General features: G+C 45.3%; 1 protein-coding gene and 1 long non-coding RNA gene across 8 annotated transcripts in view; both read right to left on the minus strand.

The window, feature by feature from the left end:
* The window catches only part of KALRN (kalirin RhoGEF kinase), a 683,494-nt gene that overhangs the window by 560,067 nt on the left and 107,889 nt on the right, over positions 1-15,538 (minus strand). The window lies entirely within an intron of this gene.
* On the minus strand, positions 8,166-14,144 carry LOC145538875 (uncharacterized). The gene is made up of 2 exons (XR_014077305.1): positions 11,002-14,144; positions 8,166-8,570 (listed from the first exon to the last, which is right to left on the minus strand). It is a non-coding gene; the product is annotated as an uncharacterized LOC145538875 (long non-coding RNA).

The following is a 15,538-nucleotide window of genomic DNA, read 5'->3' on the forward strand; positions in this document are numbered from 1 at the left end:
CCATAATGAGGCACTATCACATACCTATCAGAAGAACTAAAACAGAAAAGACAAATAACACCAAGTAGTAGCCAAGATGTTGAGTGACTGCAAGTTTCCTACCTCCTGGTGGAGATGTTATAACTGCTTTAGGAAACTATTTGGCAGTACTTACTACAGCTAAACATAATCATCTTCTAGAGCTTAGTAACTACTCTCCCTGGTATATACTCCACAGTACTGAGAACATACACTCGTTAACAGCAGCTTTATTCATCATAGCCCCAAACTGGAAACAACTCATATTCCTTACACAGTAAAATAAACAAACTGTGGTGCTTATAGAATATTATGTCACAATGAAAGTGACATACTTGCCACACACAGCATGAATTAATCTCTCACATATAATATTGAGCAAAAGAGGACATATACAAAATAGTACATACTTTAAGATTTCATTTATATAAAGTGTCAAAACAGACAAACTAATCTATGGTGCTAGAAGTTACCCTAGATAGTGCCCTTGAGAGGAGAGACTAGTGAAGGAAAGGGGATACTTGGAGGCCAGTGTTCTGGGTGCTTGTAATGTTATGATTTGTGATCTTTACCCTGGTTTCTCAGGTATGCTTACCGGGAAAAATGCATTGAGCTGTATGCTTAGGATTTGCACACTTTTTCTATTTCAATAAAAAAGTTAATAATGAGAAAACACAAACACAAAATAAATTTAAGGCAAAAAGTCTATGGGAGGGGAACATAAAAATCTGCCTTCCAAATCCAAACCTATTAAATGACAGCAAAATTCAGTTCAGTTCAGTTCAGTCGTTCAGTCGTGTCCGACTCTTTGCAACCCCATGAATCGCAGCACGCCAGGCCTCCCTGTCCATCACCAACTCCCGGAGTCCACCCAAACCCACGTCCATCGAGTCGGTGATGCCATCCAGCCATCTCATCCTCTGTCGTCCCCTTCTCCTCCTGCCCTCAATCCTTCCCAGCATCAGGGTCTTTTCCAATGAGTCAACTCTTCACATGAGGTGGCCAAAATATTGGAGTTTCAGCTTCAACATCAGTCCTTTCAATGAACACCCAGGACTGATCTCCTTTAGGATGGACTGGTTGGATCTCCTTGCAGTCCAAGGGACTCTCAAGAGTCTTCTCCAACACCACAGTTCAAAAGCATCAATTCTTTGGTGCTCAGCTTTCTTCACCGTCCAACTCTCACATCCATACATGACTACTGGAAAAACCATAGCCTTGACTAGACGGACCTTTCTTGGCAGAGTAATGTCTCTGCATTGACAGCTTCTAATTGTTTAGATTATTCTGTTCTCAAATGAAAATTTGACTTTATTTAAGATATAGGCCCCACTTTTCAAAAAAAATTAGAAACCACCATCTTATTGAATGAACACACATTAGAGGGTTTTCAGTCTTCATTGGAAACTTTTAGGACATCAAAATTGTTAAACTTTGCTTGGTTTACTTTTACTTTTTTTCCCACGTTAATATTGTTGTTGTTTAGTTGCTAAGTCATGTCCGACTCTTTTGTGACCCCATGGATTATAAGCCCAGAAGGCAAGAATACTGGAGTGGGTTGCCATTTTCTTCTCCACAGCATCTTCCCAACCCAGAGATTTAACCCATAGCTCCTGCTTGGCAGGCAGATTCTTTACTACTGAGCCACCAGGGAAGTTCTCCATGTTAATATGTGAGTTTTTAAAAATACAATTTCTCTTGAGTAACACTTTCTAATGAAGATTAGCCACCCTAGTATTCATTATAGCCAGGAAGCCAATTAACCTGAGCAGAACACAGTCTACCCAATCCGAATCTTGGGAAGGTCAGCCAGTGATCATTGTTCACATCTAACAGCTTCACACTCATTGGATAGGGAAGATTGGGAGCAATTATCTCAATAATCCAAGGCAGGAAACACAATCAGGCTATTTTAGGGAAAAGAGGGGGCCACAGAGGCCAAAGTTGCTCCAGTGAAACGGAGCCTGGCTAGCCAGAAAGAGCTCATGCTTTCCATGTGCTGGCTTCTGCCCCTTCTGGAGGAAAGCTTTTCCAGAGGATGGGATCATTCTCTTCCATCTCTTAGACCTACATTTGTACAATGCCTCTCTCTGGTTTACAAAGTTGCCCAGATACTACTATCATCTAAGTCTTATGCTTACCCTAAAATAAGACTATTACTACCTCCTTTTTGCTGATGAAAGAACTGAGGCTCGCAAGCTAAAAAAAAAAAAAAAAGAGAGAAGTTGCTAAGTCATGTCTGACTCTTTGAGACCCCATGGACTGTAGCCCTCTCCATCCATGGGATTTTTCAGGCAAGAGTACTGGAGTGGGTTGCCATAAGGTCTTCCTTAAAGCTGCAGGACTAGAAAGTCACACAGCAAGGACAAGGCACATTCAGGCACAGTGCTGTCTCCTCTACCATGAGGTCTCCTGACTTCTGTCCAATCTTGCTTGTGAGAATGAGAACAATTCCAAGACTTGAAAAAAAATGAGCATAGGACTCTTAGACATCAGGCAGCAGGCAAGCTGGAAACTGTGCTCTAGCCCAAGGATGGCATTCATACCTTCATGATCATACATCCTGGAGGCACTGGGATGTGGGGGAGAGGACTGGGGCAATTAGCTATTGAGTGTAGCAATGGTCTGAATGCCCTAATCCAACTCCACTGCAGAAAGATCATCAGCAATGACGAAACATGTTTCATGAAACATCAGGCAGGCTTTCCTGCAGATGGAACTGACACATGTGGCTTTGAAATACACACCATATAGTTCTGAAATCCATTCACAAACACGGTAAGGTTGATTTCGCTAGAGATGACATGTCCCCAGTACTAACTAGCATAAAGAGCACTGGCTTTGGAGTACAACAGATCTGGCTTTGAATCCCAGCTCTACTTTGTGAAGACACATCTAATGAACAAGTTACTCTTCTCAGCTTCAGTTTCCTTGGCCATAAGAAAGCAATAACATCTATCCAGAATCACTGTGAAAATTGATGAAATAATACATGTAAAGTTCCTTTCCCTGCTTCCTACTTTAAAAAATCTTTCCCTGCTTCCTACTTTAAAAAATAAACAGATGGTAATAAGATAAGTTTTCTTTTTGTGAGTTTTTAAAACATATGATATGATAAGTTTGTGTTTTTCTTGGCAGGTAAAATGAAATAAAAACATAAATCATTTAAAATATACCCTATAGGATAATCATATATGAATATATAATCACCTTCTTAGATGGCCTAATTTAAGAACCTTGACCTATTTTTTTTTTTCACCTGGAAGTAATCTGATTAACTCAGTGCCTGCTTCATTTCCTGGAATAGAAATTGCAATACTCTTCTCCTTAATTTCAATAAATGATTAACGTGACAAAAACATGTGAGCTGTAGTCAGAATCCAGCTCCTACAATTTCATCTAGAACTGGTGTTACCAAATGCTGCCTGAAAGAAAGATGAGTATCTGACTGTCTGGTTAACTCCAGATGTTGTCTTGGGCAAATTCCGCAGGTAACCCAAAGAAGCAGAGAGAAAGGGTCTTATATTTGGCTGCCTATGACTTTCCTTTTAAAAAGAAAAAAAAAAATCTACAGGTGTTCTTCCACGAGAATGTTTTGCTTTCACCTCAACCCCCATGAATACCCTCTACTCATAAACTTGTCTGCCTTCTCAACTGTTCTATTTCTGTCCATGCCTGCACATTCTTAAAATCTTAGAAACAAGGAACTGGAAAGACTTCCATTAAAGCCACTTGGCCTAATATCAAAAAAACACAGGAATCATTTCTACGGCGTCCCTGACAATCTGCTACTAGCAAAATACTTTCAGTGTAGGGGGGTCAGCTACATACTTCTCTGCTGCACTGTTCCCATTCTTGGTTAACTTCTTCTATAAATCCAGCTGGGATGTTTCCCCTTTAGTTCTTCTCCCATTCACTAATCCTAGCTTTGCTCTCACGAGCAACGGGGGACAGAGATAAATCTCACCAGTCCTCCTCATCAGAGGCCCAGCAATATGGAAGGCTGTCATTATGTTTATACATACATTTTCTGCTCTGAATCAACCACTCAATTCAAATAACACTTGTTGAGGGTCAACTATGTGCCTTATATTGCTTTAGGGGCTAAGGCAGGAGAGCTAAATAACACATGGCACCTATACACAAGATACTGACGCTAGTCCCTAAGAGCAATCTGGATGTGACCTGTGCTTCCAGACCACCCACCCTCTCCAGGTACACTGTGGCTTGGTGATGTCTTTGTTAAAGCATGGTACTTTTGGGTACTTACCCAAAGGAATTGAAAAGTTACGTCCACAAAAAGACCTGTATACAGATGTTTATAGCAGCTTTATTCTTAATTGCCAAAACTTGGAAGCAACAAAGATGTCCTTCAATAGGCCAATGGATAAACTGTGGTGCATCCAGACAATGGAATATTATTATTCAGGGCTAAAAACAAATGAGCTATCAAGCTGTGAAAAGACACGGAGGAACTTTAAATGCTCATTACTAAGTGAAAGAAGCCAATTTGAAAAGGCTATATACTGTATTGTTCCTACTACATGACATTCTGGCAAAACTATGGAGACAGTAAAAAGATCAGTGGATGCCAAGGGGGAGGGGGAGGGAGGGACGTACAGGCGGAGCATGCAGGATTTTTAGGGCTTGCTATGTATGCACCTATAATGGCAGACACATTATACTTTTGTCTTAACCCATGGAATATACAACACCAAGAGTGAACCTTCATGTAAAATGTGGACTTTGGGTGATTATGACACGTCAGTGTGGGCTCATCAATTGTCACAAATGTACCACTCTATTGGGGGATGCTGACAATGGGGGATGTCAGTAAGCATGTCTGGGAGCAGGGTGTAAAAGTGGGAAATGTCTGTATCTTCCTCTCAATTTTCCTGTGAACTGAAAACTGCTCTTAAAAAACAAGTCTTTTTAATGGAGAAGGAAACAGCAATCCACTCCAGTCTTCTTGCCTGGAGAATTCCATATACAGAGGAGCCTCCGAGCTATAATACATGGGGTCGCAAAGAGTCAGACACAACTGAGCGACTAACACTTTCACTTTCACTTTAACAATGGGCACCTAAACCTCTCCAAGTCTCAATCTCTTCATCCTTAAAAAAAAACAAAGTCTTTAAATAAAGTTAATAGACAGAAAATAGATAGGTAGGTCTGTATGGCCAAGTCAATTTCCTGATTTTGATATGGTACTATAGCTGTGTGAGATGTTGACAGTAGGGGATGCTGGGTGGAGGGTACAAGGACCTCCCTGTATGTTTCTTTGCAACTTCCTGTGAATCTACAATTATTTCAAAATTAAAAGTTTAAAAATAAATGGGTAGATGGGATGACACTGGCAAAAGCTGCTAATAAGACAGTTCAGAGTCTAAAAAAAGGTCCAAACCAGGGTGGGTCCATCTATGAAATATCTCTGGAAGTGAGCACCAAGGACTGTCAGATCAACATCCAAACCCTGCTTCTCACTAGGAGGTAAGGCATCTTTCTGGAATGGCAACCCCGAGCCCTGTGTTCTGAAACTACAGAGCCTTCTCCTCATTCCTATTCTGGAATAACTGGATGGGCAGAGTCTGCGTCCTGTCCTCCGTGTCACCTGGAGGGACTCAGTGGAGAAGGGGAGGGGGTCATGAGCCATCAGGCCCCAGAGTCCAACATGCTTTAACAGGCAGGCCCACCACTCACCAGCTGTGGTGGCCTCTTTCAGACTCCACAAGATAGGGATGGACAAGCATGTTATCACACAGGTTGTGAGAGGAGTCAGTGAAAGAATTCACCCAAAGCACATATAAAGTTCCAGTAGCTACTAGAAACTCCATAAATGTTCATGGTCTTAGAGCCTCCTGCATGAGTAAGGTCTAGGTTTTCAGGACACACTCTTAACTCCCTTTTCAACATCAGACAGAACACTGGTCCTTCCCCACTTGCTGGTACTTTTCAGCTTGCCATTACATCTCAGATTTCCCACTACTCTAACCAGAGCTTAAACCATCTGCAGTAAAGGACCAGTTTAGCTTGTTTGGCTCTCTCATTTTTTTAAATCCAATCTGTTATAGACTGGTACTTTGATAAAATACAATGAAAATGAATTACTTGAGACAGGTAATTTTAAAAACAAAATATAAGGCCTCGGTCTTTTTTTTTTTTTAATTTTTAGATTCAACAGACAAAACTGCCCTGGTAAATTGCTATAAAAGTTTCTAAATGCTTCCTTTCAATTTCTGTACTTCTCATTACTGACTGATAACAGCTGGCAGAGCTGAGCCATGGCCTGCACTTTGAGTCATGCCTCTTTTGTACCTTTTCCTCCAAGTTCCTAATAATCTTACAGTCATAAAATACAACTGGGTAGTTTAAAATCTCTATTTTTTATATTAATATTAATTTTAATTTTCCCAAGACAGCATATTTTTTCAGTGCCACAGTCACATCCACTGTGCCTAGCATAGGGCAGATGCCTCATAGGGGCTCAAATCCTTGCTAATACTCCAAATATTAAACAGGCATATTACTTTTACTTTTTCACAAAGTGCATTTATGAAAACCTGCCCAGTGAACACATCCTATCTTTGTAGCATCCCTATTATTTGCCTGCCTTCCATCTATTTGTGTTTGTCTTTTTCACCACCTGTTTCATCTCCATTTAACTGAAATGCACCAGATATAGTCACTGTTTCTCTTCCACTGAGGGATGCGACAGGACAAATCACTGAAAATTCCATTCATCAGAAAAGCTGGCTCTGGTTCACCAGATAAACATTCAAAGAAATGGAGTGCTTATATTTATACACTTCCAGGAGATACTGTTATTCTGTCTACTGCTGGGCCCATGATAGCTGTTCGATAAACTTTTATGTGAACCAGCCATGGAGCACTGGCTACATCTCAGAGACTACAACACACATCTTTATCATGGGTAGAGAGACCAAAAGAGGTGATGAGTGCTGCTACAGGAAAGAGCCTCAGGCCATTCAGACCAGTGCTTTTCTACCCTGGCCACACAGTAGAATCACCTGCGGAACTTTCCAAAAACATACTCATGCCTGTCCCACAGACCCAGAGATTTTTTAAGGTAATTATTCTTGGATAAAATGTGAACATCAGTATTTTTCAGGTTCCATCACTAATTCCAGTGTGCAGCTAAGATGAAAAACCACTAATTTGGCATACCCTCCCACCCATACTGGTACTTAGCAGGTGTTCCTTAGATGTTTGTTGAGTGGATGAATGACCCATTCAATGACTGTGGCAAATGTGGAGATGGTCTTGACTCCTGTCTCCTCAGACCCTTCACTTCCAGTGTGCATCTCCACTCAAGGTCCAGCCTTAAACTCTAGCCAGAAACACCCCCTTTCCATCCTCTTCCTGGTGGGAGGAGGGCTTGTTTCTCCCTGGGATTACTGTCCCTAAAAAAGCACTAACTTAGCTCATCCTTACCTTTGTCAAGCAGGGAACTCCAGGACTTTCTAGCGTACACACCCAGAAGGCCCCCACAAAGAGCACTGGCCCCACTCACACAGGATGGGAACATGTTATCTCATATATCTTGTGTTTATTTAATGCTTGTTCCCTGAATGTTTTTCTGGCGGTCCATGGAACCATGATGCTATCTCAGACTTCAGACCCCAGAGGACAGAGGCCTGAGAACACTTAGTACCAAGTGACCGATTTGTGAAAGTCTAGTAAGTGGACACTGTTGTGCTCCTGAGGCAGGGCCAGAAGGCAGGCAATAGACAGTGCGAGAGATGAAGAGGGGTGGGGAGTGAGGCAACGTGTGGGCCTGGAGGGGAGATGAGATGCTGGTGCCCACTGTGGGCAGGCACAGGTGACACATGGATCAGGAAGTGTCTGCAAACCCATCCGAGGGCCAGGGAAGAGCTTCGCTGAGTTCTGAGTCCTCTGCTGAGAATGTGTGCCTGCAGCTGCCCTGGCTTCTGACCTCAGGCTGTTCCCTTAGCAGCTGCTGCTGCTATTCTTAGCTGAACAGCAGCCCCGCCCCAGCCTCCTCTTCAAACCTCTTTCCATGAGCCCAGAGGAGCCACTGAACTTTCAGTCTCCCTCTGGACCCTGAACCTCCGTGTCCTTGACTATGGGGACGTTTTGGAAGGAGATGAACACAGGGTAGCCAAAAGTCAGTTGTGAAATCCAATACATATTTTTTAATGTAGAAAGGAAGAAAACAAAAAAAATACATTAGGTCCTTCCTCTGACTCCCCACCAAAAGAGACATTCCCTGGGTCTCCCCTTCCTTGCCTACCCACACATTGATGACATCCCACTACTAGTAACGGGCATTTTCTGGTATGTTTCTATCTCCCCACTAAACAGGGAAAAGGAAACTCACACTATTTGGGCACCCCTGTTTCCTGGCATTCTGCTGGTCTTTCCAGGTAGTGCTAGTGGTAAAGAACCCACCTGCCAATGCAGGAGACATAAGAGATGTGGGTTTGATCCCTGGGTCAGGAAGATTCCCCTGGAGGAGGGCACAGCAACCCACTCCAGTATTCTTGCCTGGAGAATCCCATGGACAGAGGAGCCTGGCGGGCTGCAGTCCATAGGGTCGCAAAGAGTCAGACACCACTGAAGCGATTTAGCACACACGCTGGACTCGGCTTTTTCTCATACAATTCTTCTAATCCATGAGCTATGTTAAGAGACCCACTAAGGGTCACAGAGTTTGCAATTGGCACAGCTGGGATTCAAACCTGGTACTTTGTGACTTCAAAGCTCACAGAGCATCATCCTCTCCTGAATGCAAGTCTCATACTTCTGTCACCAAAAATAATAATCTGCCCTCAGCCCTAACTCAGCTTCTCCAGGCAAGAATCATGGAGCCCCATTAGACTGGTTCCTCCCACTGGGCTCCATAAACCATGGGGGCTGACTGAACCATCCGCTTCCAGAAAACACAGAGAGGAAAACATATTTGCCATCCACATGCCAGTGAGAAATGAAGAGATATGTGGCTTCTCTTGTTACATCAGATTTTTAGGAGGCTGGAGAAAGAGAGGAGGGAAGCACCCAGCCAAAAGGGAGGAATCATTGACCACCCCAGGATCCATAATAACATTTCTGAGTCCCAGAAGCACCTCATAACTGTAGGGATTCTGAGAAAGTGATTCATTTATTCACCATTCAGTAGATACTTCCTGAGCACCTACTATGTGCCAAGACTGTGTTAGGTGCTAGGGGAAGAGGTAAACAAAGCCATCAGCCTCTGTCCTCATAAAGCTAGCAACCATTGCAGGAACAACACTGGGCTTTGGGGACATTTGTGGGGTAACGGCATCTCCTGACACACTACCATAAATTTAGAGCTGAGGCACTTTTAAGGGAGTAGGAGGAGGAGGAGTTAAGGAAACCAAACTCGTTGCTATGCAACCGTGATGATTTATTCTTAGCCAGGGCAGGCAGCACAGCAGCACCACACAGGGCGTGGGTAGGGGGAGATGGGAGCCGAGAGGGCGGAGGGTGTGGCAGGGAAGCCGGAGGAGTGGGAGTGGGCCCTCTCCAAGGGCACAAATGGACACTGAACAGAATCACACTCGCCAGAGGCAGACAGAATATTGTGGGGACAGCCCCAGAAACCACAGAGAGGACCTCCTGCCCAGCTATGAAAATCCTTGTTCTTGGGGCTGAAATTAACCTTCTGTTACTATAATCAGGTCTGTACTGAATACCAAAAAGGGACAAAGAACAGCATAAATGCTGGCATGTTTCTTGCCTGGGGGAACACGTAGTCCACCAGGGCAGCAAGATACATAGGCACAGAAAAAGCCCATCAACAAGTATTTATTAAGCTTCTCCTCCATGTGCATTCTGCACTGCACAGGATGCTGTGGGGGCGGAGGCAGCCCCAGGGCTGAGGGAGAGCACAGATCTTGTTGGCTGCTCAGAGGCCAGCACCATGATGACCGACACTGCTGGGTCATGGCTCTGAGTGCTAGACCTGGCTCAGTCCCCATGGGCTCCAGGCAGCCTGGGGCTAGTTGTTAGAGGTCTCTGAGCCTCAGTCTCCTGATCTTTAAAACAAGACTTACACTAAGCAATTCTTCCAGTTCTGACAAGTCTTTGCCATTATAAACATTACAGGATTTCAGGGGAAGCACAACTGAGCATGTAATAAAATACTCAGAAGCTACGTGCAAGAGGGAAGATTTGAAGATGGGGTGGAGAGGTGGGAGACTGATGTTTACTGAGGGCCTATTATGTACCTTTACCTAAGGATGAAGGGTTTTCAGAGTTGAAAAAGCCAAGCCCCAGGGAGGCTGAGTAACATGCTCAAAGCTACATAGCTAGTAAGTAGCAGATCCAAGATTCAAACCCGGATCCACCTGATTCCACAGCCAGTGCACTTGCCACTGGTTCCCACTGCTTCTCTAAGATGGTAGGACACGGATAGGAATGGGGGTGTGGGTAAGCAGCATGGACAAAGACACTGGCAGCTCAAAAGCCTCCAGGATTAACAAGGGAAGACTCCTGGGGGCTGTGTGGGGAAGGAGGGTGTGGTGAGCAGAAAGAATGAGAACTGGGCAGTTCTCACTCACAGCATTGTGCTGTGTAGTGGTTAGTTGCTCAGTCATGTCCAACTCTTTGCGACCCCATGGACTGTGGCCTGCCAGACTCCTCTGTCCATGAGGATTCTCTAGGTAAGCATACTGGAGTGGGTTGCCATGCCCTCCTCCAGGGGATCTTCCCAACCCAGGGACTGAACCCAGGTCTCCCACATTGCAGGCGGATTCTTTACTGTCTAAGCCCCAGCATTGTGCTAAATTCAAATAAAAAGAAAATGGTATATAAAACAGTCTTTACCCTAAATTGGGACTTCCCTGGTAGCTCAGACAGTGAAGAATCTGCCTGCAATGCAGGAGACTTGGGTTCGATCCCTGGGTCGGGAAGATCCCCTGGAGAAAGAAACGGCAACCCTATCCAGTATTCTTGCCTGGAGAATTCCTTAGAGGATTCCACTGGACACAGTCAGGGGTAGGGGAAAGAGGTAAGGACATTTGGGACAGGAAAAATCTCATCCTGGGGAGAAAAGTACAGAAATATGCACTCTCTGCTTAGAAGACAGAGCTGGTAGGAAACAGCTGGATTGGGAGAGACTAGAGCGCTTTGGATGATGGAGTGAAGAGTCTGATCCTTAACTAGAAGGCTGTGAGAAACCGCTGAGCACACTTGAACAGGGGAAAGACAGGCTACAGAGGAACTGACATAAAGGCAACCAGCAGCACTCAGAGAGCCAGGATGGGCCGAGGAGGGTCTGAACAAGGGGGTGGCCTTGGCATTGGCAGGGAGGACAATGTCCTCAGTGTTTCAAGATGAATGGGAAAGTCCTGGTGAATGGGGAGCAGGAGACGCAGGGAATCAGAGTCAACCTGAGCTTCAAGAGAATGACAGGGTCACATTCAGAGAGAGAAGCCTAGCGAAAAGTAAAATTTGCAGGGAGGATGGTGATGAGGTTGATTAGTTTCATTTTAGACATTCTGTCTAAGGTTCCTTTGGGATATCCAAAATCGTGAATCATAAACTCAGGGAAAGAAAAGCTTAGGCTGGGGGAGGGAAGGTGGGCTCATCCATCGTCCAGGGTGAGATGAGACCACCCCTGCTCCTGAAGTCCCCAGGAAAGGCAGGACAGCTGCACTGTGAGTTAGAACTGTATGTCCTGATAAGAGAAATCACAGGAGAATGGAAACAAAATCTCTGAGGCAACCCATAATTATTCCCATCAATAGAGCTAGTGAGGCTCTCTGTCAGGGTCAGGCCCAGAAGAATGGAATCCACTTCCCTCTTCAAGCTGTAATCCCTTCTGGGCTCTTGGGAGAGACCGTCAGCATCTTCAGGGACAGGGACCACAGGGGACCATACCCAGCATCTCAGTACGGATACAAGGAATAAGATTTTGGAGTCAAGAGATCTGGGTAAGAATCACGGCAGCTCCATCGTGAGTGTGGGCAAGTCCCCCAACTTCTGTGACGAGTATAAAAGACAAGCTTCAAGTACCTGACATAGTGCAGGACATACATACGGTGTCAGTTAAATGTTAGCTCCCTCCAACCCCACCCCAGAGCAGGCCTTTCCATTACTGATCAGTTCTTATTGATTCAGCTTTTTTTCACTAATATCTACTCAGAAGACCTAGTTATACCCTCTGGGATAGCACACACAAAAAAAAGTCAGTTTCCCCTTCCACCTGTCAAAAGTTATGTTTCCCCTGAAGCTGGATTTGACACATCTTGAACTGAATTTCATCCTCAGGATAAGATCTGACAGATACAGAGCAGAGAGGGGCTATAACTGTTTTATAAATGCAGCCCAAAGGCCCCAAAATATCATCTCTGCCTGACTGTTAAGGGCATATGAAATTCTACCATTAGATTTATTTCTTTAGCCTAACTTGCTTCTTTTAAATAAACAAATTCTCCCATGAGGAATAACTGAACTGAACTGAATGAGGAATAATTAAACAGTTGTTGTTTAGTTGCTAAGTCGTGTCCAACTCTTTGCAACCCCATGGATTGTATAGCATGCCAGGCTCCCCTGTCCTTCACTATCTCCCAGAGTTTGCTCAAATTCATATCTATTGAGTTGGTGATGCTATCTAGCCATCTCATCCTCTGTTGCTCCCTTCTCCTTTTGCCTTCAATCTGTCCCAGCATCAGAGTCTTTTCCAATGAGATAGCTCTTCATATTAGGTGGCCAAAGTATTGGAGCTTCAGCTTCAGCATCAGTCCTTCCAATATTCAGGGTTAATTTCTTTTAGGATTGACTGGTTTAATCTCCTTGCTGCCCAAGGGTCTCTCAAGAGTCTTCCCTGGCACCACAATTCAAAAGCATCAATTCTTCGCCACTCAGCCTTCTTTATGGTCCAACTCACATCTATACCTGACTACTAGAAAAACCACAGCTTTGACTATATGAGTGAATATTGAGATCTGAGGAATCAGTGAACTAAAATGAATGGGAATGAGTGAATTTAATGCAGATCATCATTATATCTCTTACTGTGGGCAAGAATCCCTTAGAAGAAATGGAGTAGCCCTCATAGACAACAAAAGAGTCTGAAATGCAGTACTTGGGTGCAATCTCTGACACTGTGGTCAGAGCCAGGAGGCACTTCCAAGTGATGCAGAAATTCTCCTTTGTCACCCAGGTAGGCTTTCCTTTGCCCACCACTCTCTGGAACTGTTCCTTCAATGATGACCCATGATGTCCTATCTTCCAAATTCCAGGGTTCTACCTCACTCTTCAGCAGATTGGAGGCCAGCATCCACATCTTCCTTGAAACCCCCGTGTGAAGACACCCAAGGTATCTCAGAGTTACCACTCTCACGTGCCATCTCACCTGGCCCAAGGCTCTGCCTTTCTCCTCTGCACCAGCCCATCCCTAACAAGGCAGAGAGATCCCTTCCCCTTCCTACAGGTCTCCGCAGAGCAGGAAGGGTGGTTCTGAAGAGTCTCTCCCACAGAGGGCCGAGCACACAGCCAGTGCATAATAAACTGCACACAAAGCAAAGGGAGCCATCACATTCAGATGCTGGCCAAAGTGTGGCTCGAGAGGATGGTGCCCTAGGAAGTGAGCCACAGAAGGAAAGGACTTTGCTGTGTTTCCAAGGGAGTTTCCATTGCTCAACATGTGCAACCTGACTTTGACCCACAAGCACCCATTCAGCATGTTTTCTCTAGAGAACAACGTCAAGGGAGTGCCCCAGGGCCCTTTGCCTCCTTGTTACTCTGGTCTCCGGTGTCCAAGGAAACTTTCTCACAAAGGACCACATCTCCATAGAAAAAGGTTCCAGCAATGGAACCCTGAGAGGAGAGCCCTCCTTGGCCACAAAGGAGCTTTTCTCCTCCAGCCAGCTTCCCCAGTCCCCTGCTGCAGGCCTCCAACATCCTCCCAGGCCCCCACGCTTGCCTGAGCTGCACCAACTTTCTTGGGATGCAGTCTTTCTGTCACCTCATTTCTTCATTATTTGTCCCACGATACACACAAAGATAAACAATATCCGAGAATACCATACTCCCAACCACTAGGCTCCCTCACACCAAGGTCTTTCCTCTCCTCCCAGCAGAAGTACCGTGGAGGGGAAGACCATGCTCTCCCTCGACAAGTGTGGAGCTCTCTGAGGACCACAGCCATGACCAAGAGTCACACGTCGTCCCCAACTCTTTCTCCCTCTGGACCCACTGCTTTTCCTTCAGCTACCAGCAGAATTCTGCCCATACAGGCCACCCCCAGTTCATGCTGGTGACTCAGAGTACATAAGGAAAAACAAGAGGCCCCAGGGCTTCATGGACAGGGAGATACAGATATGCAAGCAAAGGTGGAAGGAGAGAAGGCAGGAGAGGGTAGGACTGGAGTGACTCCTTTGTGAGCTCAACCATTTCTTAAACCTCATCTTAGTCACCCTTGTCATCTTTGGCCATGGTCCTGATTCCTGAGATTTACCCTCTGATTTGCTCCTCCATCTCTGCTCATTGCGTGTGAAACACTGAAATTTGTCAGATATTCTGAGCTCCAGAACCCATGAAGAGAGTTGCCAAGGCAACAGAACACTCCTCTTTGGTTATAATTATTCATGGGTGATACCACTGGTGGAGTTAGAGCTCAGATGTCTACCCCTCTCCCCCTCCTTAGGCAGGTCTGGCTGGTTTCAGAGTTGAGGGAGCCATTAATGGCTTTGACAGGGGGAATGGAACGGAAAAGAGTGGGTCTCTCCAAAGACCAGCTAAGATGCTACCTAATGGGCCATCCAGTCGGGAGACAGGATTTTGCAGTGTTGATTAAATGCTCAGCTCCTACTAGGATGGGGTAGAAGGGGGACAGAGAGAAGACTGTCAGAGGGTGGAGTGGCATGAATTGTGGGAGACGACTCCTGCAACCACAGTACCAGGCCATAGCACTCAGGACAGGGGCTTGAGATAATACCAGCCTGCTGGGGCCAGGGGGAGATGTCTGGAACCTTATGTTCTGCCTAGGTTTGTTCTGACCTCCCTTGTTCTCCACACTTTCTCCCCAGACCTTCAAAGACACAGACTGCACAGAACACACTTAGGATCAAGTGCCCAGGCCCCAGTGCTATTCAGGGAAGACTGTGCTCAGCAGATATTATTCCATTCAGAGGGCTAGCCCAACCATTTCCTGCGTCTAACCCACGCCTGAACCCCTACCCACTTCTAGCCCCTGCCCTTCCCTGGATCTCAGTCTTACCACCTCTAAAAGGGGAAGGCTTTCCTCTCCTCCTTCCAACCACTAATATTTCTGGAAAAGGTAAAAATAGTATGAACTTTTGCCTGTGAAGGCTCCTCAGAGAAACTCGTGTAAGAAGCAGTCAGTACCAGCAGCCCCACCACCAGGAGGCAGGGGTCCTCAGGGGTCCTCAGAGACCTAGGCTCTCTTGCTTTGAGGGAGAGAGGGCACGGTAGTCCAGAACAAGGTGTCTTACACTCACCCTCCCTCTTCCTCCATATCTTCACCATCATTCCCCACATGCACTCACTGCCC

The sequence above is a fragment of the Giraffa tippelskirchi genome, chromosome 2 (assembly GCF_054371585.1).
Source record: "Giraffa tippelskirchi isolate mGirTip1 chromosome 2, T2T-mGirTip1v1.2.pri, whole genome shotgun sequence".
NCBI classification, from domain to species: domain Eukaryota; kingdom Metazoa; phylum Chordata; class Mammalia; order Artiodactyla; family Giraffidae; genus Giraffa; species Giraffa tippelskirchi.